The sequence below is a fragment of the Cebus imitator genome, unplaced genomic scaffold (assembly GCF_001604975.1).
Source record: "Cebus imitator isolate Cc_AM_T3 unplaced genomic scaffold, Cebus_imitator-1.0 Scaffold55, whole genome shotgun sequence".
Lineage (NCBI taxonomy): Eukaryota > Metazoa > Chordata > Mammalia > Primates > Cebidae > Cebus > Cebus imitator.
This window is the reverse complement of record NW_016107370.1, coordinates 3,017,301-3,044,860: the sequence shown is the minus strand read 5'-3', so window position 1 is coordinate 3,044,860 and position 27,560 is coordinate 3,017,301. Positions and strand designations below refer to the sequence as shown.

Below are 27,560 nucleotides of genomic sequence, written 5' to 3'. Positions count from 1 at the left end.
TATTCCCTGTATCTTTCCACCAAAATGACCACCATGCCCTGGTCCACTCCACCACTATGCCTTAATTCCTACAAACACCTCCTAACATGTCTCCTTGCTTCTACCTTTTCCCCTCTGCAGTGCAGTCTCCACTCAGCAGCAAAATGATAGGTTGAAAATGTAAATTTGATTATGTTTCCCACACTCATCCCCAACAATAACAAAGAATTCAACAGTTTTCCATGGTTAAGATAGTGACATTCTTCACATAATTAGAAGAAAATGCTTTAAATTTCATATGGAATCAAAGAAGAATCTGCATAGCCAAGACAATCCTAAGCAAAAAGAAAAAAGCTGGAGTCACCAGGCTATCCGACTTCAAACTGTACTACAAGACTAAAGTAACCAAAACGGCATGATATTGATACCAAAACAGATATATAGACAAATGGAACAAAACCGAGACCTCAGAAATAACACCACACATGTACAACCATCTGATCTTTGACAAACCTGACAAAAACAAGCAATGGTGAAAGAATCTTCTATTCGATAAATGGTGCTGAGAAAACTAGCTAGCCATATGCAGAAAACTGAAACTGGACCCCTTCCTTAGACGTCACACAAAAATTAACTCAAGATGGATTAAAGACCTAAGTATAAAACCCAAAACCATAAAAACCCTAGAAGAAAACCTAGGCAATACCATTCAGGACATAGGTATGGGCAAAGATTTCATGATGAAAATGCCGAAAGCAATTGCAACAAAAGCCAAAATAGACAAATGGGGTCTAATTAAACTAAAGAGCTTCTGCACAGCAAAAGAAACTATCACCAGAGTGAACAGGCAACCTACAGAATGGGAGAAAAGTCTTGCAACCTACCCATCTGACAAAGGTCTAACATCCAGAATTCACAAGAAACCTTTTCCAAGAAAAAAACAACCCCATCAAAACGTGGACAAAGGATATGAACAGACACTTCTCAAAAGAACACATTTACATAGCCAAATAACATATGAAAAAACTCAACATCACTGATTATTACAGAAATGCAAAACAATACCGCAATGAGATACCATCTCATGCCAGTCAGAGTGGCTATTATTAAAAAGTCAGGAAAAACTAGATGCTGGCGAGGATGTGGAGAAATAGGAACGCTTCTATACTGTTGGTGAGAATGAAAATTAGTTCAACTATGGTGGAAGACAGTATGGTGATTCCTCAGGGATCTAGAACCGCAAGTACCATTTGACCCAGCAATCCCATTACTGGGTATATACCCAAACAAATATAAATAGTTCTGTTATAAAGACACATGCACACATATGTTTATTGTAGCACTATTCACAATAGCAAAATCATGAAACCAATCCAAATGCCCATCGATGATAGACTGGGTAAGGACAATGTGGTATGTGGACATCATGGAATACTACACAGCCTTAAAAAAGAATGAAATCACCTCTTTTGCAGGGACATGGATGAAGCTGGAAGTTATCATAATCAGAAAACTAACACAGAAACAGAAAACCAAACACTGCATATTCTCACTCTTAAGTGGGACTTGAACAATGAAAACACATGGACACAGGAAGTGGAACAACATACACCAGGACCTGGTGGAGGGTGGGGGACGAGGGGAGGGAACTTAGAGGATGGCTCAATAGGTTCAGCAAACCACCAGGACACACGTACACATGCACGTTCTGCACATATCCTAGAACTAAAAGTAAAATTTTTTAATAAAAATAAATAAATAAAAATAGCAACAGAGGTTTCTTTGTAATTAGCCTATATTAACAAGTGTAGACTTTGTCTATTTGTCATATAAAGTTTCAGCAGCTTCTTATATAAACTAAGATGAAAATTCTAAATCCTAAAACCAAATTGCTGAAGTACAACTAAACAACACAAGAAAAAGATGTTCCCTTTATCCTTAACCTAACGAAAGTCATATATAGCTGTAACATATTTCGAATATTCTTAGAATATCACTTTCAACATGGGTCTTAGGTTTTTGTTATTTGTTCTTCTTTTTATCCTTTGGTATTTTTTACTCTCCTCCTTTTCTTTGTTTTCAGTTTACATTTTCCATAAACAACTTTTTCAAAAACAGAATTCTCTAAAATATCACAAAAATACCATATTAAATTATAAAACTGTAATTCTGGCAATGGGCATTTTGTGATAAGAAACAATACTTAAATGATTGCAAGATAGAAAAAAAATCTATCACTTCATCAGAATTTGTTTCCAAGTTTGTTCAAATGATCGGCTGATTAAAATTTTACTAAACCGACATCTATATTTGAAATTATCTCTCACTTTTCCATATGATTTATAGGGTATTCATGGAGTCCTCTTAACACCAACCAAAGACAAGAATTCTCTACCTTTGCCTTTGCTTCCTAAATAGGAGGCAGCTTAGGTGAGATCTGAAGGTTCAGAATACATTGAAGAGACAGAAGAAATCCTGTTTTCTTCTTGTACATGAGAAATGACAGCTCTAGAATGTTAGAAACTTCCATTTGTACATAAGATTCTTATCCACAAAGGGTTTTGAAATAAATCCAACACACTTCAACAGCCTTGACATTAGGTTAAGTGTTCCACCTAGTGGCCAACACCAGCCTAGCATGTTTTCTCTGGGTTCTCCTCTGTCTGAAAGATGATAAAGCAAGAATTGATTTGTCTTAAAGCATCCCCATTACCTGTACTGCAATGAAACGTCTTGAATACTGAACATATCAGGAAATTCAGAAAATTTTTACTTACACTAAGAAAATATTCCCAATTATATCCCAAGTCATAGAGCAAGCTTCCCCCAGTGTAGTCAAAGCTCAGACATACCATCTTTCACTATTCAGTGATTTATCCAAAATTCATTAAGCTCTTATTATGTAATAAACAATGTAATCATCACTAGGAATGCTAACATTAACAACCAAAAATGCAGTTAAGGAACTCATAATCTAGTGGGGAAGACATGAAGTAGGTAATAAAAATCCATTTTAAGTACATATTACGAACAATGACATAGGAAGCTAGCAGAACCCAGAAACAGTGAAGGGACTCAAAAGTTTAATTAAATAAAACTTTCCCAAGGCACCCATCTAGTAAATTATTGAGTTGGATTGGAACCCAAGTGTACCTAATTCCAAAGCTATTGGCAGCCCTGCAGGCCACCTAGAATGGGTTATCTATCTCTGCTTCAGGTGATCAAAATTTTAGTGAGAAGTCCATAATGCTACCACATGGCTATTATGGGCGTTTCTTGCAAAAGGCTAACTGGGCAAAGCTTGAATAGTCCAACCTATCAAAGACAATCTAATGGGTTGCTGGATTTAGGACAATGGTTTCTGCCTCTTGCATGCTGGAATATGACCTAGAACTTCTTCCTAAACCGAAGCTGGCAGCAGCTACCTCCTTTTCTCTAGTGTAGTATAGCAGGTGAGTAGAACACAGTTGGAATTCTGGCTCTGCTATTTACCAGCTGTCTGACATTGGTCAAGTTCATTAATGCCTGGAAACCAGGAGACCTGATTTCTAGTCGTGGCTCTAACACTATAAATATACATAATCCCATGAAAGCCGTGCAGGGCCATGCCGAGAAATGAAGGTTTATTTCAATAGTACGTGGGCTACTGTCTAAATCATTGTGTTTCCAGGTTTAAAACTGAACATTTTGGAGATGATCATGAAAGTGTTGGCTTGACTAGTGTGAGCATGAAGGAGAGCCAAGAGGGTGAACAACAGGCACATCTAATTGAAACTAATGCCAATTATAGCAGTAACCAGTGTCATAAAAAGTGAAAACCTCCACTTCCTCTCAGGGATCTGTATGTAGGAGGAAGAAGCTCCAAAGGGAAGTCACTGTTGCAACCATTTGGACTTTGTAGATGACCAAAATAAGAAGAGCTCAGCCAGGCATGGTGGCTCATGCTATAATCCCAGCACTTTGGGAGGCCGAGGTGGGTGGATCAGGAGGTCAGGAGTTCAAGACCAGCCTGGTCACAATGGTGAAACCCCATCTCCACTAAAAATACAAAAATTAGCTGGGCATAGTGGGCAGGTGCCTGTAATCTGAGCTGCTTGGAAGGCTGAGACACAGAATTGCTCTAACCTGGGAGGCAGAGATTGCAGTGAGCCCAAATAATGCTACTGCATTCCAGCCTGGGGGACAGAGCGAGACCCCGTTAAAAAAAAAATAACGATGATGATCTCAAATCTTAGGGACATAAAGGCTTCCAAGAGAAACCTCTCCTCCTTTTTCCAGCCAAAGGCTTGAGTAACTACTGCAAATAAGCAGGCACAATAGAGCAAGTTCTCTGGGTAGAATGTTTCCTTCTTTCTCCTTTAATCCTTCAGGTCATGGGAAGCATCAAATAAATGTCAGCTGGTGGGTTTAACCTAAATAACGCATGCATATGAAGTGTACCTACACATCAGAGAAACCCAAAGGCAAAGTGCCTGAAAAGAATTTGCAGCCTGGTCTGTGACCTGCGTCACTTTCCACAACATCGTCATTTGGTGGCTAAGCCACTAAACACTTTAGGTGGAAAATTTGTTGGGGAATTGTTTAGACAAAGACTGACTGGTCATAGCAAAATACATACTTTTGATGGTAAACCTCCTTCAGTGTTACTTCTTTTATAAAACAAGGCATACCAGATAATCCCTAATTTCTTCCAACCCTGAACTTCTATGAGCATATAGGTATGCTGAAGCCAGCTCTACCTGCTCTCAAGAGCCAACCGTTAAATATTTTTTAATTTTACAAGCCAGTGGTTAAGCCATGGACAGCATGAAATTGCCATGTTTGGAATATTTACAACACAGAAATTGGCAAAGCCTACAAATCAGGGCTTTTCTTCAGAGAGTTAGCTTACTGGCATACCACTCAATGGGAGCCATTTAACCAAATACCATCCATTTGAGGGCACTGTATTAGATGCTATAAGAAAGCAGTTCTCAACCAGCAATATGGCCTCCCTCCCAGGTGGCATTTGACATGTGAGAAACATTTTTGTTTGTCAAAATAGCAGGTGGGCACTATAGGCATTTAATGAGCAGGGGCTTGGTCTGATAAATATCCCACAATGTATATGATAGTTTCTCCATATAAAGAAAAGTCACGTCCAAAGTTTCAAGGGCAACCCCAGTGAGAAACTACACAAGAGGCCCATACATGTTCTAACACCAACTTTTGGTAGCCTTCTTTGAGCCTCTATAGAAAATCATATTTGTATGAAATTATTATTTATTGGACTGACAGAGCAGAGAGGAACATATTGCCTTTTTTTTTTTTTTTTTTTTTGAGTTGGAGTCTCGCTCTGTCACTGAGGCTGGAAGGCAGTGGTGTGATCTCAGCTCACTGCAGCCTCTGCCTCCCACCTCAGCCTCCTGGGTAGTTGGGATTACAGGCATACACCACCATGCCCAGCGAATTTTTGTATTTTTAATAGACACAGGGTTTCTCCATGTTGGCCAGGCTAGTCTTGAACTCCTGACCTCAGGTGTTCCGCCTGCATCAGACTCCCAAAGTGCTGGGATTACAGGCGTGAGCCACCATGCCCAGGCTGTCCTCTCTTCTTGAATCTTTCCGTTTTATTGCTACTCCACTCTGACTCATTTATCGAAAACTCATTTTAGTCTAGTTCCATTGAGTCAACCTGTGTATCATGTAGACTCCAAGAAAACCCAACTAACAGTGGTTTAAACAAGTGATGATTTTCTTTCCTCGCACTTATGATCATGAGGTAAACAGTTGCTGGCTTTGTTTCAGCAGCTCAAATATACCAGGCCTTAGGCTCGATAACCATCTGGCCTCTTCCTAATGATAATGTGTTAGTTCATTCTCACACCACTATGAAAAAATACCTGAGACTGGGCAATTTATGAAGAAAAGAGGCTTCATTGACTCACAGTTCTGCATGACTGGGGAGGCCTCAGGATACATACAGTCATGGCGGAAGGCACCTCTTCACAGGGTAGTTGGAGAGAGGATGAGTGACAGCAGGGGAAATGCCAGACACTTATAAAACCATCAGGTCTCATGAGAACTCATTCACTATCACAAGAATGGCATGGGGGAAATCTGCCCCCATGATTCAATTAACTCCCACTAGGTCGCTCCCAAGACACATGGGGATTTTGTGGACTACAATTCAAGATGAGATTTGGGTGGGGACACAGCCAAACCATATCAAGTAGCAAGTGGGTTGTGAAGCTGCAGCAGTTGAGACCATTTTCCCAGCAGGAGATGAGGAATTGAGTCAGAAAGGGGAAGCACCTATATCCAAAAGCAAAGCCTTACACAGAAGTCCCCAGTGTAAGACTTCAACTCATTCTCAAGAGTCAGGCTATATCACACAGCCACCCCAGTTGAAGGTGAGCCAGAAGTGGGATCTTAGCTTTCAAGACCGTAAAATGAGAGGGAAATGGGGAAACAGGGTTGGAATGAGTAATGAAGAAGCCAACCACAGTATCTGTCACAGGCAGGAACTCTGCTGTAGAACTTTAGGGAATATTGAGATCTAATATAGAAATATTAAAGATATGAAAACAGGCTCACTCGGAATGAATTTCTTATTGTAAAACAAATACACATAATCACATGTTAGTTGGCACAATTATGGGCACTCATCAAATTTCTGTCCTCCACTTTTATTTGTTGAAGATCCCTGTCAAAAAATGTTTACTCTTTGCATCCATAAACAATTCCTAATTTTCTTTCTTATTTCCTTTTCTTCCACTGGGCTTGGTATTAATATAGGGAGAGGTTTTTTTGTTGTTTTTTTGTTTTTTTTTTTTTTCTATCTCCTTTGGAGAAAATAGATAGAAAGTGGGTTAATTACTCAAAACCTGATTAGAAAGGCATTTTCCCATTCCCAAGGGTACATGTTAATTTGACCATAGAAGCATCAGATATTAAGGTATCCTTATTTTCTCCACCTTTAAAAAAATAAAACATTGTTATTTACTTGCATAGTTTCCGTCTGTCGGCACTAATTTCATCCTTGTTATCATGGAAACTTGACGTAAGAGGCTGGAAAGTGTGGGGAAGAAAAAGATTGTGCTCTTGCAATTCAGCTTTCAAATAAATGCAAAAAGGAAGTAACTTTCAAACTTGTGTTAGTGATGGGTAGAATGCCAATTCCTTCATTTACAATAAAGAGGAATATACCTTTTCAGTGGGTAATCTGATTGGATGAACTAATACATGTAAAGAAGAATCTTAAAATATCACATGGGCTGTCTCCAGATTTTTTAATGTTCACCATTCTTACCGGCGTGAGATGGTATCTCAATGTAGTTTTGATTTGCATTTCTCTTATGACCAGTGATGATGAACATTTTTTCATATGTTTGTTGGCCTCACGTATGTCTTCTTTTGTAAAGTGTCTGTTCATATCCTTTGCCCACTTTTGAATGGGCTTGTTAGTTTTTTTCTTGTAAATCTGCTTTAGTTCTTTGTAAATTTTGGATATCAGCCCTTTGTCAGATGGGTAAACTGCAAAAATTTTTTCCCAATCTGTTGGTTGCCTAATGATTGTTTCTTTTACATTAAAAAATCTGGAGACAGCAGATGCTGGAGAGGATGTGGAGAAGTAGGAACACTTTTACACTGTTGGTGGGAGTGTAAATTAGTTCAACCATTGTGGAAGACAGTGTGGCGATTCCTCAAGGACATAGAAATAGAAATTCCATTTGACCCAGCAATCCCATTACTGGGTATATATCCAAAGGATTACAAATCGTTCTACTATAAGGACACGTGTACACGAATGTTCATTGCAGCACTGTTTACAATAGCAAGGACCTGGAACCAACCCAAATGCCCATCGACGATAGACTGGATAGGGAAAATGTGGCACATATACACCATGGAATATTATGCAGCCATCAAAAACGATGAGTTTGGGTCCTTTGTGGGGACATGGATAAACCTGGAAACCATCATTCTCAGCAAACTGACAGAGGAGCAGAAGATCAAACACCGCATGTTCTCACTCATAGGCGGGTGTTGAACGATGAGAGCACATGGACACAGGGAGGGGAGCACTACACATTGGGGTCAGTTGGGGGGAAATAGGGGAGGGACAGTGGGGGGTGGGGAGTTGGGGAGGGATAGCAGGGGGAGAAATGCCAGATGTAGGTGATGGGGAGGAAGGCAGCAAATCACACTGCCAGGTGTGTTCCTATGCAACAATTTTGCATGTTCTTCACATGTACCCCAAAACCTAAAATACAATAAAATAAATAAATGGGAAAAAAATATATATATATATATCACATGGGCCAGGTTTGGTGACTCACGCCTGTAATCTCAGCATTTTTGGTGGCCAAGGTGGGAGAATCACTTGAAGCCAGGCATTTGAGACCCAATTGGACAATTATAGTGAGGCCCTGTATCTACAAAGAATCTTAAAAACTAAAAATTAGCCAGGCATAGGGGCATATGTCTGTTTTCCCAGCTACTGGGGGAGCTGAGGCAAGAGGATCTCTAGAGCCCAGGGGTTTGAAGCTGCAGTGAGCTATGATCATGCCACCGCACTCCAACCTGGGCAAATAGTGAGAGATCCTGTCTCTAAACTGCAAAATAAAAATAAAAACATCACACCTACCCCATAAATATATACAGCTACTACATACCCATAATAATTAAAACTAAAAATTGTAAATATGTTTATGTAAAGAAGAAATATATCAGTTAAAAGCCAGGGAAGTATTAATGAAAAAAGAGGTACAGAAGCAAATAGTGTCAGCACGCCCCAAAAGTACTCCCAGCAAAAGTCTTTTCCAATGGATTCTGCACAGTCTACTTCCCCTTGCATCCTATATTTGCTGTGAAAAGATGAACCAAGCTAAGTCAGCCATTCATCATTTGATTTCTCTAAATGCCCTTGATTCACACCAAATATCTTGGGGAAATGATTTTATTTCTCTATCAGGTCTACTCCCAGGGAGAGAATGACCTGGTCAAGAGGACCTTGCAGGTCAGAGCCCCTGGCTTTAGGGCAGTGATTCTCAAACTTTAGCATTCCCTGGGAGATTCTGTTAAATCATGAATCACTGTGTTCTACCCCAGAGAATCTGATTTAGTAAATCTGCAATGCTGCAATGAGGCCCTAAAATCTGCCATTTAACAGTTTCCCGGGTGATGATGATGATGATACTGGTCTGGTGACCATTTATTGAGGAAACAATCCTTTAGTTAAAACAATAAGTGGCAATAAATTTATAGGTGAAGGGATGCCGGGAAAGATTACACTCAATCGTCTATATTTTATCTGTGAAGAAGAAGGCATGGTAATCAGCAAAAAGGAGTAGAAATGGAGAGACAAAGGCTTGCACAGAGTGTGAAAATTTTAAAATAACCACCATGAGGAATAATGAGCACTTATGCAGTGCTGAAACCCTAACCAAGGTCAGAGAAGGTAATTACGGTGAAGCTTCATTGAGTAATGACTCTGTGCTAAGTTATATGTTAGGAATCTTGAATGCATTTTTTGCTCCTAAAAGTCCATGTATTACGAACTTTTGTTATCCCCATTTTACAGGGAAGAGAACAGGCTCATAAGTCTAGCAAGTGGAAAAGCTAGGATTTGTATTCACAAAGTTTAATTGCAGAGTTCATACTGTCAGCAATCATGCTAGTCCGAGACTAAATCATTAAACGTCTTCATTTTGAAATGGGGAAGTTTAATGATTAAAATTTAGGCTCTTATCCAAAAGAGTCCAAATGGCTTTTTTCTGTGGTCAATGTTGAGGCCACCTTAAAACATCATTTAGGTGTTCTCACTCTCTGCTGATGATAGTATTGAAGTGAAAAGGAGAGATGTGAAAGACACAGCAGAAGGCAAGCAGAGAAGGGTGGGCTGGTTTCTCTGGAAAAGCCTCCCAGCTTAGAGGGTTGGCCATAATATAGCTGATCCTCAGGTCTTCAGATCAGCTACTAAACTCTCATGTCACCAATGGATTGGATGCCAACTCATTTATTTACAGTGAAGGGGAACGCGTCTTTACGATGATAACCAGAATATTTGTATTCCATCTCCAGAGCACATTCTTCTGCCAATCAAAGTATCTAGGTTCCAAATTAGTCATCAGAAAGCCATTTGTTGGACAGATAATCAGACTAGAAAAAGTAAACTAAGGTTCCAATATTTAGCTAGGAGATGCTGGTATGATCAGGAAGGTGTTTTCACCTAGCATCCATTCTGATATCTATACCCATGCTACACTGGTTGATAATGTTTTTGTATTTAGCTTATCTAAATAAGATACAGGAAACCATAAATTACAGCCACTCTGTAGGAATATTCCATTTAGAAACAAGCGGCAAAAAATGAAATGATGACTGGCACTATAAAGTCAAACATCTCATTAAGAGATTATTAAATGTTTACTGTAATTTGGCAGTAGGAAGATGTCTAAGAAATTTCCAAGTCATAGAAATTTTTTTACATTTACATATTTGGCTAAGAAAAAAGCTTTAGTTTTCTTGAAATTTTAGTATGTACCAAAGTGAATTCTCATGTGATATAAATGAGAATATACACTAAGAAAAACTATAAGATTCCTGGAATATTAGTCCATTTTTACACTGCTATTTAAAAAACTACCTGAGATTGGGCAATTTATAAAAAGAAGGTTTAGTTGACTCACAGTTCCATATGGCTGGGGAGGCCTCAGGAAACTTACAATGATGGTGGAATGGAAAGCTAGGCACATCTTACATGCAGCAGGAGAGAGAGTGCGCCCGCAAAGAGGGAAGCACCATCAACTCTTGCAAGAATTCCCTCACTACCATGAGAACAGCAAGGGAAAAATCCACCTCCGTGTTTCAATCATCTCCCACCAGACCCCCTCCTTTGACATGTGGGGATTATAATTCAAGACGAGATCTGGGTGGGGACACAGAGCCAAACCCTATCACCTGGTGGAGGCTCCCAATTTAGTAATCTAAAAGGATTTTATCTGTCAAGAAGGAGGCATGATAATCAGGAAAAAGGAGTGAGATTGGAGACAGAAAAGTTTGAATGTGAAAAGATTACTTTTAGATTACTAAACCTTTACAGTTTAGATGACATTTAGTAATCTAAATTACACTTTAGTAATCTAAAGGTTTTAGATTACTAAATGAACCGAGCAATAATACAGGTACTTACCTAAACTTAAGCAAAGACCAACTACTTGTGAAGCAAATATTTTAACAGCTATAAAAGAGTCAAATGGTCACATAAAAAGGCCAGAATAATTAATTATTTTAGTTATTTTAACTTTACCCAAAATAGAAATATATTCTTGGAGTATAAAGCTAAGAACTATGCTCACACATAAAGTCATGCATTTCTAAAGATGAGCAAAGTATTGCTTTCCAAGGATATTCATACGTAACTGAAACGCTGTTCTACCTTGTAAAAAACAGAAACATGTTAATAATCCGGCATTATTTACATTGACGTCCTAAAATGCTAACTGGAAATAATTACTGGATTGGTTCTATTCAATTGCCAAAGTCTGGACCTAAAAACTCCCCATTCTGAGTTGTTGCTACAAAAAGAAACTCTCGGTCACCTATAATGTAAGTCAGCACCTTATTTCATCTGCCTACAACACCTACATTACACATCTCACTGAGAATAGCTTTAAAAGATGAATGGTATTAAAAGACAAACACTTTAAGAGCTAGTAAAATCAGCCTCATCAACACAAAGGTTACAGGTATTTTCTTTTCTTTGAGATGGGATATTTTTCTGTTGTCTGAGCTAGATTGCAGTGCCACAACCATAGCTCACTGCAGCCTCCTGTGTTCAAATGGTCCTCCCACCCCAGCCTCCCAAAGTGCTAGGATTACAGGCATTAGCTCTGTTCCCAGCCTAACAGGCAAATTTTTACTGCTATAATTCAAAAGTATTTTAAACTCTATAAAAGCAAACTTTTTAGCACATAAAATAATTACCTCTAAGCATTCTTTTAGTGATAGAATTCCAACAAGCATAATCAAAAACCTTTTAAAATGCTCCCCAAAATAAACAGCGCTTTTTCACAATATGACATTTTAAAATGTAGGGACATGGATGAGCCTGGAAACCATCATTCTCAGCAAACTGACACAAGAACAGAAAATCAAACACCACATGCTCTCACTCATAGGTGGGTGTTGAACAATGAGAACACATGGACACAGGGAGGGGAGCATCACACACTGGGGTCTGTAGGGTGGAAACAGGGGAGGGACAGTGGGGGGTGGGGAGTTGGGGAGGGATAACATGGGGAGAAATGCCAGATATAGGTGATGGGAAGGAAGGCAGCAAACCACACTGCCATGTGTGCACCTATGCAACAATCTCACATGTTCTTCACATGTACCCCCAAACCTAAAATGCAATTAAAAAAATGTAAAACTTTGGACTCTATGACAATAGGACACACAATGTAATCTAAGCCAATCTGATGTTCCTCAAAAAAAAAATGAGTAAAATGCTATCAAACTTATGAAATTTATTCAGCAATTTTAAAGCCATTTAATTTAAATACAGGCTGATTGGTAACCTGGTGTCTGGCGCCATCTACTGCACGACAACAGTAACTTTTCCCTGTATGTTTCTTTAGCTAGACTGCAAACTACTTAATTTACATAAAGAAATATGTACCTGTGTGTAAACTACTAGAAATTAATTTGAAGATAGAAAAATAATTGCTATGTTTAGAGTGTTGCTTTGTCTTTTTTAATGGCCTTATATTTTTAAGAAAAATGTTCATTAAAGTTATTTACAAAACACAAAAAATACAACTTGATAAGCTTGGGCAAAATAAAAATAAAGAGCACCAGGGTTGGGAATGAATTTCTTTTTTTTCTTTCTTTTTTTTTTGAGACAGAGTCTCACTCTGTCACCCAGGCTGGTGTGCAGTGGCACACTCTTGGCTCACTGCAACCGCCTCCTCCCAGGTTCTTACAGAAATTACAATTACATATCCCTGTGTTGATTTGTTTCACACCTGTCTCCAAGAGCCCAGCATTAAGCTATTTCCATTTTGTTGTCCATCTATCCATAGTACCCAGCACAATGCTTGACACATTCTCACATATACAGTGTGGATACAGTATGCACTCAATGAAAATTTTGACTAATTAATTAAAATATAGACCTGGGACAGAAGTGGGAGTGTGGGCAACTTGGGAAAGTCAAAAGAAGACAATAATGGTAAAGAAGAAAAAAAAACTCAGAAGTTTTATTCATTGACCCTCATGATAAGACCAGACAGTGCTCCAGGCATTATTTAACAGATCTGAGCAATATTTGCTTGGCCTATGAACACCTCTATGTTTTAAATTCCTACCAATACTTGATAAGACACACCTGCACACACAACGCTCTTCTCAAGAGGACTCAGTAGCAATGGCTGAAAGTTAAAATGCCTTCACACCTGGTGTCAGTCAGGGTTCCGGCATAGAAGCAGATGCATGGAAGTGGGATTCGTTCTAGTGATTAGACCCCACAGAACTGTGGGAGTTGACGACGCAGTTTATGGAGTTTTTGTTTCTGTACCCAGGCCCTGGATGAAGCGGGGCTGTCGTTAAAGAAGAAAAGATGGGAGCGAGTAGGAAAAAGCAAGGAGAAACCCTGGCCTATAAGGACGAGATGGAACACACATGGGCAGGCCGAATCCCGCCTCAGTCTCTCCGTGTCCCCAACTCCAGCGAGGAAGGTGACCTGCTGGCACTCGTCCTCACGAAGGTAAACACACTCCCTGGGCACAGGAGCTGGAGCAGCTGTGAGGCCTGATGCTGCCCACGTCCCCAGGGCGGCCAACAGAGGTGCAACCACACACATGAACACAGCAGGCCCTGGGCCCTGCACCCACCTTCTGAGCATAAAAACGACATGCTGCTGCTTCTCCTCCGTCTTCCAAATCTTGTACATCAGTGTCGCTTCTGGACCACATTAACTATGCAGGGAACTCTGCAGGGAAGAGAATTCAGGGAAACTTCATTCCAGCTTAGCTTCGTTGACTCAATACAAATCTACTAGAACACGTTTGACGATTTGGCGTTTCTCTACCTGCAGGTGAATCTACTCATTATGCAAGGGAGTGCCAGGAGTCTCACACAGCCAAGTGTAGCACACTAAAGACCGTGCCTCGAATGGAGACGACTTGCTCAGACACGAGCTGTCCTCTCTTAACCTAGAATCAAACTTTACAAAGTCAAACATCTGCAGATGCTGCAATCATATTTACAGGTAAAGCTAATGACTTCCACATGAGGCGAAGCCTACTTACAGTCATTTCAATGTAAACTTACAAGAGTTAAGATGTGATCTTTTTTTACACATTTCATTTTATTGTAACAAAGCAACGTGTACACTTTTGAGGTTTAAAACTGACCATCATCTTTCCAGTGAAACAAAAAGAAAATTTTAAAATAAACAGGAACAAAAGTACAACAGACAATGTCAATTCCAAATAAGATCCTACAGGTTCTGCTGATTCTCCCCCTGAGTGGCAGGGCTCAAGTCATCATTAGGAGAAAATTTATTTTAAAAGTGTCATCTTCACTGCAAGGATATCTGTCAAATGTCACAATTAAACATGCCAAAGGAGTAGCTGTGTTGTCTGAATGCCCACTTAACCCACCCAAACATCTCAAACCCAGCCTTTGCTGACCTATAACCCCATTTTTTTTAAGTTTTTTTTTTCTTTTTGTAAGCAAGAGAAAGCAGACAGATACATGTTGGTAAATGCTAACTGCCCATATTCATACAGAGACACAGTGTACTCTCTGAGCCCCATATACAAAGAAAGGAGGAAAAAAGCTAGAATTCTATGCACTGCTACCCAGGGGCCTAGTGCCCTCCAGCTTCCAGCAGGGTGAAGGGAGTAGGTTTTTCTTTTTTCGCACAGAGCTCAGCGGTGCTGATCCCATACAGTTTTTGTTCAAACAGCAAGGGATAAAAATGAATTTCAAACAGTAAGGGGTAGAGACTCTTTACCCATGTATTCTGCTCAAGATATTTACCCCCAAATAAGTTGAGAACCATGGTGTAGAGAAAAGAGACCTCAAAAACAGGGTGATTGAGCACAAGAGGAAAAAAAAAAAAAAAAGACTACAACTTGCTCCCAGGGACTGGAGAAAACTTAAAAGGAAGGTTGGAATCCATCAGTGTTCTATTAGTCATCTTCTCCTTCATCCTCCTCTCCTTCCTCCCCTTCATCATCATCTTCATCTTCTTCACCTTCATCCTCAACCCCTTCTTCATCAATATCTTCTAATCCTTCCTGCTCCTCCTCCTCCTCATCATCATCTTCTGCTCCTCCTTCATCATCCATATCGGAAACCAAGTAGTATTGTAATGGGTTTCGCCAAATATCATGTTTGACGACCTCTCCTAACTCATCAGCACCTGCATCAGAATGGTCAGTAAACCAGGAAAAGCAGCTCTCTGGTTCCTCACGCTGCCTCTCTCTGCTGGCTTTATTCTGCGTTTGACTTGAATGTTTCGTCAAATCCTTTCCAGATTTCCATTTGATTTCAGTGGACTTTGAAGATGGATCACCACTCTCGTTCAGATGAAATTCTTTGGAAAGAACTTTATTTTCAAAGTAAGGATTTTCATCAGAATAAAAATCTATTCTGTAACCTGATTTACTTCAAAGTCTGTCACTTCAACTCTGGTCAAACAAGGCAGTGCCTCTCCGGCCTCCTCCCCAAGCAGTGCAAACAACTGTGGTTGGTTGACAAATGTTGTTACCCAAAAATTTGGGATTTCGGCCATCAATTCTGACCTCTTCTGAAAAAACTGGTTGGCGGAGTTTGTTATATTTCTGTTCTACTTTCAAAATCTCCTCACTGGCTTGTTCGGTAAGTCTGTCTATTTCATTTTGTACTTCATCAATGTGTTCAATTGCTTCTTGCTGTTCTTTTCCTCCCTTCTTTGGCAAGCCTGCAGAGGGTGATGCCTCCTCCCATCCCAGAGCAGGAGGTGGTTTTGGTTTCTTTTGAAGCAGGAGTGGAGACTGGCGTCTGGGGCCATGCTGCTGGGGGAGTCCGAGAACCAGAGCACGAGTCTTCCGCTCGTCCAGAAGCAGGCAGAACACTCGATGTGATCGTTTTCGAATCATCTTAATAGCTAACATGCCCATCATGACTTACATGGGTCAGAATCATGCTAATTGCATTACATTGGCTGGGTACAGTGACTCATACTTACAATCCCAACACTTTGGGAGGCTGAAGTGGGCAGATCACTTGAGTCCAGGAATTTTGGACCAGCCTGGACAACATGGTAAAAGCCCATGGAGAAACCTTAAAGATGGAGATCCCCGCTGTGACGGGGCAGGAGGTCAGTCACCCTCATTATACTCCCTCCTTTCTCAGTTTAGACACAAGGACTGACCAGCATTGATGTTAAAATAGAGATCATAAGACTGGCAGCATGGACTCTTTGTTGCAATAAGATACCAAATCATAAACAGAGCCTAAGGCAGTGCCCTACACTTAAGAAATAAACTATCTTCTAACTGCCACAAGGTTTTTCTTGTTCTCTAGCAACTAAACAAGCACTGGCTTGGAGATGAACAGTACTGAAACAATCACAGCTCACCCAGCACCAGATGCTGACCAACTGAACCCTTGTTCCACAGCCGTAACTACAGCTTTGAATGGACAAAAGACTGATTTCAGTAAATATCTCCAGGCCAGAAGAACAAGCAACCATGGACTAGCTCTGGTCAGTTTACAGATGTTGTGCATTTGAATGCCTTTGTGTCCTAAAGAGATCTTTTGACATATGGGACCTACTTATAATACATTTAAGTGTGAACTCTCTACCTCAGAGTAAACATGGATCATATGTAAATGCATATTTGTTCCATAGGCAAGCATCAGGATCACCTTCATGAATATTCATAGCTCCTGCCATAACCTGTTGAATACATATGTTTAGCCAATGTGTTCAGCATAAAAGTCCAACCCAACCCCTCCTTCAAAGTACCTGCCTCTGGTCTTTGCATGAGACTATGCTTCCCAGCCTGTCAGAATGGCCACATTGCTATCTGTAACCCTTTATAAGAAACCTTCCCTTTCTAGATTTACAAATCTTATGATTTTTCTTTTTTTGAGATGAAATCTTGCTCTTGTCACCCAGGCTGAAGTGCAATGATGTGATCTCAGCTCACTGCAGCCTCCACTTCCCAGGTTCAAGCAATCTCCTGCCTTAGCCTCTCAAGTAGCTGTGATTACAGGAGCATGCCACCATGCCTGTCTAATTTTTGTATTTTTAGTAGAGACAGCGTTTCACCAGGTTGGCCAGGCTAGTCTTGAACTCTTGACCTCAAGCAATCTGTCCACCTCGGCCTCCCAAAGCGTAAGGATTACAGGCGCCACTGCGCCCGGCTTAATACTTCTTTAGTTAAGTGCCTAAACAGAGTTCCGTTCAGTATAGATTTCCCAAAAAGTAAAGTGATATTGGATGACTGGTGCCATACTTTTATGTTCCAGCAGATGCATAGAGGTAAGGTACATTTTTAGAAATCGATTTAGCTCAAAATATGTTCCAGGAATAAGAGAGATTTACCTGTATTAATGATGTCATCCTTTAAAAACTGCAAACATGCTTTAGGAGAGATAATCCCATTAGCCATTCATATTTTTTCAAAGAAATCTATATAACAAATATTAATAATTTTCATGACTCAGAAATGTATGGATTTTATTTATATTTCTATATAACTTTTATTATGACCACAAAAATCCTATAGTCAGTAATAATTTAATTGTACATTTTACTAAAAGTCTATAATTACACTGTTTGTAATGTAAAGGATAAATGCCATACGTATTTTAGGTTGACATCTAGTTTAGCTTAGAACTTACTTTTGTCTGAAAAGAGAAAACACAATCAACTGGAATTGTTAGGCAGCGGTGGAGGAGCTTAAATTGGGTCACCAGGAAGCTAATGAGAGTAGCGTACAGGAGATACTACATACATTATTTTTTAAATGAATGAATGAATGAATGATTCAGAAATGACAATGGAAGAGCTAAAAGATAAATGACGTGATTTCACATTCCTCTGAAGCCCTAAATTGGCTGATGCTATTTCAAGTCATCTCCCACATTGCCTTGGGCAGGTGGCCTCAGATTCAGATTTAGCAAACATCTATTAGGCCCTTACCATGTGCCATACATTTCCAGAGGGATGTTAAAACCAACAGACATCTGAAAGGATGCAAAGCTCAAACTCATAACAACAATTCACCTCCTGGGCTGGGCACAATGGTTCACGCCTATAATCCCAGCACTTTGGGAGGCCAAAGCAGGAGGATCATGAGGACAGGAATTCGAGACCAGCCTGCCCAACATGGTGAAATCCCATCTCTATTAAAATGCAAAAATTAGCTGGGCATGGTGGTGTGTGCCTGTAATCCTAGCTACTCAGGAGGCTGAGGCAGGAGAATCGCTCGAACTGGGAGGCCGAGGTTGCAGTGAGCTGAGGTCACGCCACTGCACTCCAGCCTGGGGGACAGAGCGAGACTCCATCTCAGAAAAAAAAAATTCACCTCCTTGTCTGGGCTAGTCCAGTATTATTAGTTCCATCTATTATCCTAGGGCCTTTTCCCCCTCAATTTTCACACATCTCCTGAGGGAGAAACAAAGAAAGGAGAGAACTATCTTCTCATTCATCTGCCCCTTCTTTCCTGTCTTTACTGGTAATAAATTCTTCTGAACTTCTAGAGCCAAACTGTGCACAACCTCTATTTCTCAAGAACGTTGAAGTCTCCTGTCTTGGACCTTCACCAATCAGGATCTAGTCCGTGAGGGATTTGGTATGAGAGGGCATTATCCTACAGAACTCAGCAGTGGTTCCTCTGTTGGGCTTCTCTCTAACTTGTGTGGAAGAAATACATGGAGACCACCCAAATGAGAACGAGGAAAGGTGATTCATTCAGAACTTGCTCCAGCAAGGGAGTCAGCCACAATCATTTGTGTTTGGCAGAGAAGCAAAGGCAGGCAGAGAGGTGGAAAAGCTTTATAGTGGAATAAAGGGAGGCTTGGGTATATCCTGATTGGAGGTTGTTGGCCTGGGGAAGCTGGAGGCAGGGTAATTAGAAGCCTACCCAACCCCTCCTTCAAAGTACCCATCTCTCGTCTTTGCCTCAGACTACCCTTCCCAGCCTGTCAGAACCGCCACATTGCTGGCTGTAACTCTTTACAAGAAAACAAAGTTTCCTTTTCTAGATTTATACATCTTATGATTTTGCTTCAGTAAAGTGCCTAAACAGAGCACTTGGTTAATGGTCATATTTGACATTCCTGATTGGTTAGTGGTCATATTTGACATTCTCCTGACATTTAACTTGATTGGTTGGTGGTCATATTTGACATTCTCCTGACATTTAACTTGATTGGTTGGTGGTCATATTTGACATTCTCCTGTTGGTCCTATGTTGTAAGTGGGGACAAAAATTAAGGAAGCTTAATTACATAGACCATGTTCATGACTGGAAATACAATGAAGATGTCAGTTCTCTCAAATTAATCTACAAATCTACTAATATTCCATTTCAGATTTCATTAAGGTTTTTTGAACTTGACAAGCCAAAGTTAAATTTCATTTGGAAGACCAAAGAGCCACAAAATCACCTTGTATGAAAAAGATAGGTGATGTCCTCACTCTAAAAGATATTGCTGTAAATTGTAATGATTAAGACCTTGTGATCTTGAAACAGTAAAGACAAAAAACATAGGTGAAACATTTTAGAAAGTAAATATAGAAACCTGATGTACACTGAATTAACATTATAAATCAGCAGGAAGAATAAACTTTTAAAACATGGTTTGTAGACTATGGAAAGAGATTATTAAGATCCTAAATTCACTCCATAGATAAAAGTCAATTTTAGGAGAATTAAAAGCCGAAATGTGAAAAACAAACTTTGGAAAATTTCAGAAGAAAACGTAAGACAATAACTTTTCTAAATTGTGATAAGGGCCAGGCATGCTGGCTGGCCCCTTGTCACAATTGGGATTACATGCTTGTAATCCCAACATTTGGGGAGGCCAAGGCAGGAAGATTGCTTGAGCCCAGGAGTTCAAGGCTAGTGTGAGCAATATAATGACCCTGTCTCTACAAAAAATAAAAAATTAGCCAGGCATGGTGCCTGTAGTCCCAGCTACTTGGGAGGCTGAGGTGGGAAGATCTCATAAGCCTGGGAGTCGAGGCTATAGTAAGCCATGATTGCATCACTGCACTCCAGCCTGGACAACAGACTAAGACCCTGTCTCTTTCGAAAAATTGTGACAAGGAAGGAAATCCTATATAAGATACAAAAAGTATAAATCATAAGAGAAAATATCGATTAACTTAACTACATTAATTCCTGAAGCTCTTATATTAAAAAAAGACACATTTAAAAAAGAGAATATAGCTAAAACCACAAAATTATATACTTTTAAAAGGGTGGGTGGTATGTTTTATAAATTATATCTCAATTAGGCTGGCATTTACAAAGTGTAAAGACTTAAAATAACAGTAACCTACCACTTTATACCCATAAGATTGGCAAAATTTTTAAAGTCCGGCAATACCAAGAGTGTGCAGTGATGTGAAATATACCGTGGAAATAAATTCTGGTGAGGTATAAATTGTTATAACCACTTTGAAATTTGTCAATGTCCAATGTATTTGAAGATGTTTGGACTCCATCATCCAGAAATTCACATCCACGTATATACACTATAGAAACTTGAGCACATGTGACCTGGAAGGCTTGTACAAAATGTGCCCAGCAGCATTATATTAAAATTAAAAAATTTAAACTCATCTAAATAATCACTAAGGGAAATGATTAAATTATAGGATATTCATAAATGAATTACTGTATAGCAGTCAAGAAGAATAAACAAAAGCAGCACAAATCATCATGGTAATGCCATGTCGCTACCTCTGGAAAGTAGGGGGCAGGGAAAGAACCTGAAGGGGACACAAAGGGAGCTTCGTAAAGACGAAGCTTCATTCCACATCTGTGGAATATTTTATTTTGTGCTTCCAAAATCTGAGGCAAAATGTAGCAACAATGGCATTTGTCAGATCTGGGCAGTGGCACATGAGTGTTTATTATCTCGTTTTTGTGCTTTGTTTATTTGAAATAATTTCAAAGAAAAGGAAATCCCTTTGGTGTTTAATAAACATGCATTATTCTAAAATTATAGTAAATATTAGTAATATTAATGTCAATACATCTATCTAAACACTTCATTGTCAAAAATTTTAGAATCAAAGGAATAGTAGCAAAGATTTCCAAAATGCCCTAGAAGCAAGCCTTATAAAATGAAAACATTGTTCTCTGCATTCTTACCCCAGCCCCCGCCCCAAGATGGAGTTTCACTCTGTGGCCTAGGCTGGAGTGCAGTGGATTTCGGCTCACTGCAGCCTTCGCCTCCAGGATTCAAGTGATTCTCCTCCAGAGTAGCTGGAACTACAGGCACGTGCCGCCACACCCGGCTAATTATTTGTATTTTTAGTAGAGATGGGGTTTCACCATGTTGGCCAGGCTGATCTCCAACTCCTAACCTCAGGTTATCCACCCACCTCTGCCTCCCAAAGTGCTGGGATTACAGGCGTGAGCCACAGCGCCCGGCCATTCTCTGCATTCTTACTGACACACATAGAAGAGTGACATGCAGAATGCTTATAATTCAATCCAATCTATCCTTCCCCTTTAAATAGAAGTCACTATGTACTGATGAAATGGTACTAATAGAGGATTCCTTCTATTTTTTAGTCCAAACCATGCTCTTTCCAAGACTTGCCCAAAATATCATCATAAGGTAATAATCCCAATCATGAACCAGTTTTTTTACTAGCCGCTCCATTTGTTTTTCCAGAAATGGCCAAGTTTTCTTGTTTGTTTCGATCTTGGCTCACCGCAACCTCCACTCTCCCAGGTTCAAGCGATTCTCATGCCTCAGCCTCCCGAGTAGCTGGGATTACAGGTGCACACCACCACGTCTGGCTAATTTTCATATTGTTAGTAAAGATGAGGTTTAGCCATGTTGGCCAGGCTGAAGACCCCGTTTTCAGTGTCCATGGATTCCAGGTGCAGCAGCACTCTTTGGGTCTCTCCCTTCACTCTTTCTATTAACTCTGGCTGTGGTATCTTTCACTTTTGAAGAGATATGAGCAATGAGAAAATGGGCAAAAAAGAGCCAGTATCAAGATTAAGGAGAGATGTGAGGCTAACAAGGCAGTGAGCAAGCCGTCCCGGCTGCCTGCCATCCTTGATGGCAAATGAGCAAGGGTGTCTCATGCATAATGTCACAGAAACAGGATCTGGACCCATCTTAAGAGACTGGACCCAGGGCTAATTTCTACCCAGAAAACACTGTGAGGGTAAATATAAAAGGCTTTACTTGGATACAAAAAAATCCCAGTGCTACATGTACGGGATGAGGACTAAATGAATTCACAGCCCTGTGTTAAATGTTTTTCTTTTTTTTTTTTTTTTCCCCCATTTATTTATTTTATTGTATTTTAGGTTTGGGGGTACATGTGAAGAACATGCAAAATTGTTGCATAGGAACACACCTGGCAGTGTGATTTGCTGCCTTCCTCCCCATCACCTACTTCTGGCATTTCTCCCCCTGCTATCCCCCCCAGCTCCCCACCCCCCACCGTCCCTCCCCTATTTCCCCCCAACTGACCCCAGTGTGTAGTGCTCCCCTCCCTTTGTCCATGTGCTCTCATCGTTCAACACCCGCCTATGAGTGAGAACATGCGGTGTTTGATCTTCTGCTCCTCTGTCAGTTTGCTGAGAATGATGGTTTCCAGTTTCATCCATGTCCCCACAAAGGACCCAAACTCATCGTTTTTGATGGCTGCATAATATTCCATGGTGTATATGTGCCACATTTTCCCTATCCAGTCTATCGTCGATGGGCATTTGGGTTGGTTCCAGGTCCTTGCTATTGTAAACAGTGCTGCAATGAACATTCGTGTACACGTGTCCTTATAGTAGAACGATTTGTAATCCTTTGGATATATACCCAGTAATGGGATTGCTGGGTCAAACGGGATTTCTATTTCTATGTCCTTGAGGAATCGCCACACTGTCTTCCACAATGGTTGAACTAATTTACACTCCCACCAACAGTGTAAAAGTGTTCCTACTTCTCCACATCCTCTCCAGCATCTGCTGTCTCCAGATTTTTTAATGTTCGCCATTCTTACCGGCGTGAGATGGTATCTCAATGTAGTTTTGATTTGCATTTCTCTTATGACCAGTGATGATGAACATTTTTTCATATGTTTGTTGGCCTCACGTATGTCTTCTTTTGTAAAGTGTCTGTTCATATCCTTTGCCCACTTTTGAATGGGCTTGAGACCCCATCGTCTCAGCCCCAAACCTCCTGAAACTGATAAATGTTTTTCATTTGTTTAATTGACCAGAATACTCACAGTCAGTAAACACTGAATTGTGGCTCAGAAAATAGAAATGTTACTGCCGTTTTAGAACCCAGGAGAATAAAGTGTGTGCTCATTAGGCTCATCATGTATGATATCAACATCTGGAGCACTGCATCTAATTCTGGGCACCATGTTTTAAGAGTTGCTTTAGCACATTTAAAGAGCAGTAAAAATGGTGAAGAACTCAATAACCACTTTATGAGGAAGAGTGGAACAAACATAAAGAGAATTGAAGTCCTACGGATATAAGCAATGACTTAAATCAAAGAGCAACCCTAATCCTGCTAGAAATCACACAGAAAACAATGTGTGATCACACTGGAGGGGGCTGCTAGACTGACGGGGAGCCCGTAGTGTGAGGTGAACGTGAGAAGCACGACACTACGGAAACCCATAATGGTGAGCCCATAGTGAAAAGAACTTCTAATGCTCATGTTAGAGAGAAGAAAATAAAAATGCTACTGCCGTGTTAGGATCCAGGAGGGGAAAGTGTGTGCTCATTAGGCCTGTCGTGTATGACATCATGTATGACATGTGTGACACCATGGGTATCCTACATGATGGGCCTCACGAGCACACACAATACCATGGGTTAATCGTTCTAAAAATGTTAGTTTTTCTTCAGTTTCACCCAACTGATACAGATAACTGCCTAAGAATAAAAAATATATATAATTTACTTTAAAAGACTGAATAAAGGGTCAGCATGACAGAATTTTGGGGGATGATGGGGTGATGGAATGGGACAGTATCTTGATTATGGTAGTTGTTACAACTCTTCACATTTGTCAAAATCTATAGATCAGTACATCAAAAAGAGTAAGTTTTATACTTTGTAAATTATAAAATAAACTAGTCAGCCAGGCACCATGGCTCACACCTACAGTGCCAGCACTTTGGGAGGCTGAGGCAGGCGGATCATGAGGTCAAAAGATCGAGACCATCCTGACCAATATGGTGAAGCCCCATCTCTAATTTAAAAAATACAAAAATTAGCTGGGCATGGTGGCACACAGCTGTAGTTGCAGCTGCTGGGAAGGCTGAGGCAAGAGAATCGCTTGAACCCGGGAGGCAAAGGCTGCAATGAGCTGAGATCGCGCAACTGCACTCCAGCCTGGGTGACAAAGTGAAACTCGCCTCAAAAAAAAAAAAAAAAATAGAAATAAAAATAAACTAGTCAAAATATTTTGTTTAAAATAAAATGAATTTTGTCCAAAGATAGCTTCTTGTTTACACCATACTTGTTCACACCATACTTGTTCACACTGATTCCAAACAGAGAAAAGTAACTAATGAGAGGCCAGGCACTTCATCTTCTTCATGCCTTTGGGGAGGGAGGGATTTATGTATAGTAATTCTGGAGTGACTGAAAAAGAAAAGTTTCATTTTGGTCTTTCTGTGTTCACTCCTAAAGGAGGTGCTGCTGATTCTTACTCTTATGCTCAACCCTCAGGTCAGCTCAGAAATGGGGGCTGGAGAAGAGGAGTCAGCCGCTTCTTCCCTTCTCCGCATAGGACCAGACAGAAACATGCACACGAACTGGAATATGACATACGACATATGGACTAGGTCTGGTTGGATCCCCAGCCTCTCTAACCTGTCTGAACTGAAAAATAATAAGAGAGAAAAGAACATTCACTCTTTTTTCTCCTCTTGCTTCTTCTCCTTTCATCATAGAGGGGATTTACTACTGAGTTTTCATGATCTTAGCCTGACCTGGAAGTCTAAACATAAGACCATTTATTTGTCTAGAAAAAAAAAAAAATCTATGTATGCATTCACATAAGCTTAGAACTGTGAAATGATTTTTCTTTTTATGTACTTATATATTTACCTTAAGAGACAGGGTCTTCTATGTTGTCCAAGCTGGAGTGCAGTGAGTATTCACAGGCGCATTCCCAGCATTGATCAGCACTGGAATTTTGATCTGCTGTTTCTGAGCTGGTTTACCCCTTCTTAGGCAATCTGGTGGTGCCTCACTCCTGGAAGGTCACCATATTGATGCCGAACTTAGCGCAGAAACCCCATCGGCATAGTACACTACAGCCCAGACTCCCAGACTCAAGCGATTCTCCCACCTCAGCCTCCCAAGTAGCTAAGACTACAGATATGTGCCATCACATCCAGTTATTTTCATTTTATATCTTTGTATTATATGGTGTTTTATCAGGTAAGAAATAATAATAAATAAAAATCAACATCCGAGTTTTCTAACTAGTGGGTATTATTTAAAGACACTGAGAGCGTTCAATTATTATACCAACAGATGGAATTTTCATCTTTGGTACATGAGTTCTAAATTGTAGATATGTCTAGAGCAACTCAACCGTAGCACCATGACTACTTGACATATGAACAGAAAAGGCTGCCTGCAGCAGAAGAGGCTTTTGTGAATAATAGTCTCATACTTAACTGTGTCACCAAGAAATGAAGCAATGCCTAACCTCCTGCTCCAGATAATGCAGGAGCTCTATGCCAGCTGACCGGAGCCTCGCACTCCCAGCCTCCAAAGAAGTAGTCTGTAGAAGGCCTTGGCTCTCACCTGTCCACTGTGCTCCTAGAAGCTGCAAGACAAAACAATCGTCCAGTGGCTCCCATAAGAGGCATACTAAACTAGATGTCTTCTGCTATGAGATTATTATACGAATCCTTCAGCTTATAATGCATCATTAAGAAAACATACTTATATTTGCCCTTTTTTTCTTTTTTTGAGACGGAGTCTTGCTCTGTCGCCCAGGCTTGAGTTCAATGGCGCAGTCTCAGCTCACTGCAACCTCCGCCTCCCAGGCTCTAGCAATTCTCCTGCCTCAGCCTCCCGAGCAGTGGGGATTACAGGCGCCCACCATCACACCTGGCTAATTTTTTTATTTTTGGTAGAGATGGGGTTTCAACATTTTGGCCAGATTGGTCTCGAACTCCTGACCTCGTGATCCACCCACCTCAGCCTCCCAAACTGCTGGGACTATAGGCATGAGCCACCGCACCCAGCCTGTATTTCCCTTTTAAAGCTATATGTGTAAACCTGTTTAATACAAACCAATGCAAAAATAAACATGTTGAACTAACATAATCTCAACATCTGCTTCTAAAGGTGTTTCTCTAACACTTCCATTCTTTGAAAGAAAACAGTTTATGATGCATCTTTAAGAAAGCATGCTTACAAACACTTTTTTATTTACTTATACATTTATCTTCAGAGACAGGGTCTCTTGAGCAGCCCAAACCCTGCATGTCGGCCACCACCACCCAAAATACCAGCACATGTACTAACATGACCCAATTTCCCTTCCTCTCCACCCTTCCAAACCCTGCTGGTGCATTCTATGGAATGTACAGCGTGTCATCAGGAAACTTGCTTTATCTTCAAACTCTTCTCTAAGCCTTCTCCTCTCCTCTTTCATGCCCTCCCTGAAGCCTACTTATTCCATAAAAACATCTCTTCCTCCTTCCCCACAGCCCTCTAGCGCAGGTCTCTTTTATTACCCCATGAGACTTGGGGTCTGGGAACGGGATATTGTCCTTTCGATGCTGGAAAACCTAGCAGTTCTCTCTCTAAATCATATTCCAACTCTGTCCAACGCACTGCATCTTCACCGCTATCATCACCCGGGCCATGCCAACCCTCTCCTAACCTGTCTCTTTCTCTCCACCCCTACCCTCCTGCGGTCCATCTCTCCACCACAGTCATCTTACTTTTAAATGGCTGTGATATCACAACTCTCTGCTCCTTAAACCCAACCAGGAGTTTTAGTCCTTACCTTGCCTTGCAAAACCTGCATGATCTGGGTCCTGTCTCCATCTCTGTCTCTTATACAACTTCTAGCTTTGCCCATTGTAGTGAAGAGAATTGCGTCCCCCAAAAAGAGACACATTGAATCTCTAACACGGCCTACCCTCATACCTGTAAATGTGATCTCATTTAGAAAGAGGGTCTTTGCAGACGTAATCAAGTTAAGATGATATCATTACAGAAGGCCCTATGTCTTATAACTGGTATCCTTATTAGAAGAAAAGGCCATGTAAAGACAGACATTGGTGGAGCATGGTGGCTCATGCCTATAATTCCACCACTTTCAGAGGCCAAGGCGGGAGCCTCCCAGGA

General features: G+C 40.5%; 1 pseudogene; it reads right to left on the bottom strand.

Moving 5' to 3' along the window:
- Positions 1-15,130: 15,130 nt before the first annotated feature.
- Positions 15,131-26,689, bottom strand: LOC108304533 (annotated as a pseudogene).
- Positions 26,690-27,560: the final 871 nt, after the last annotated feature.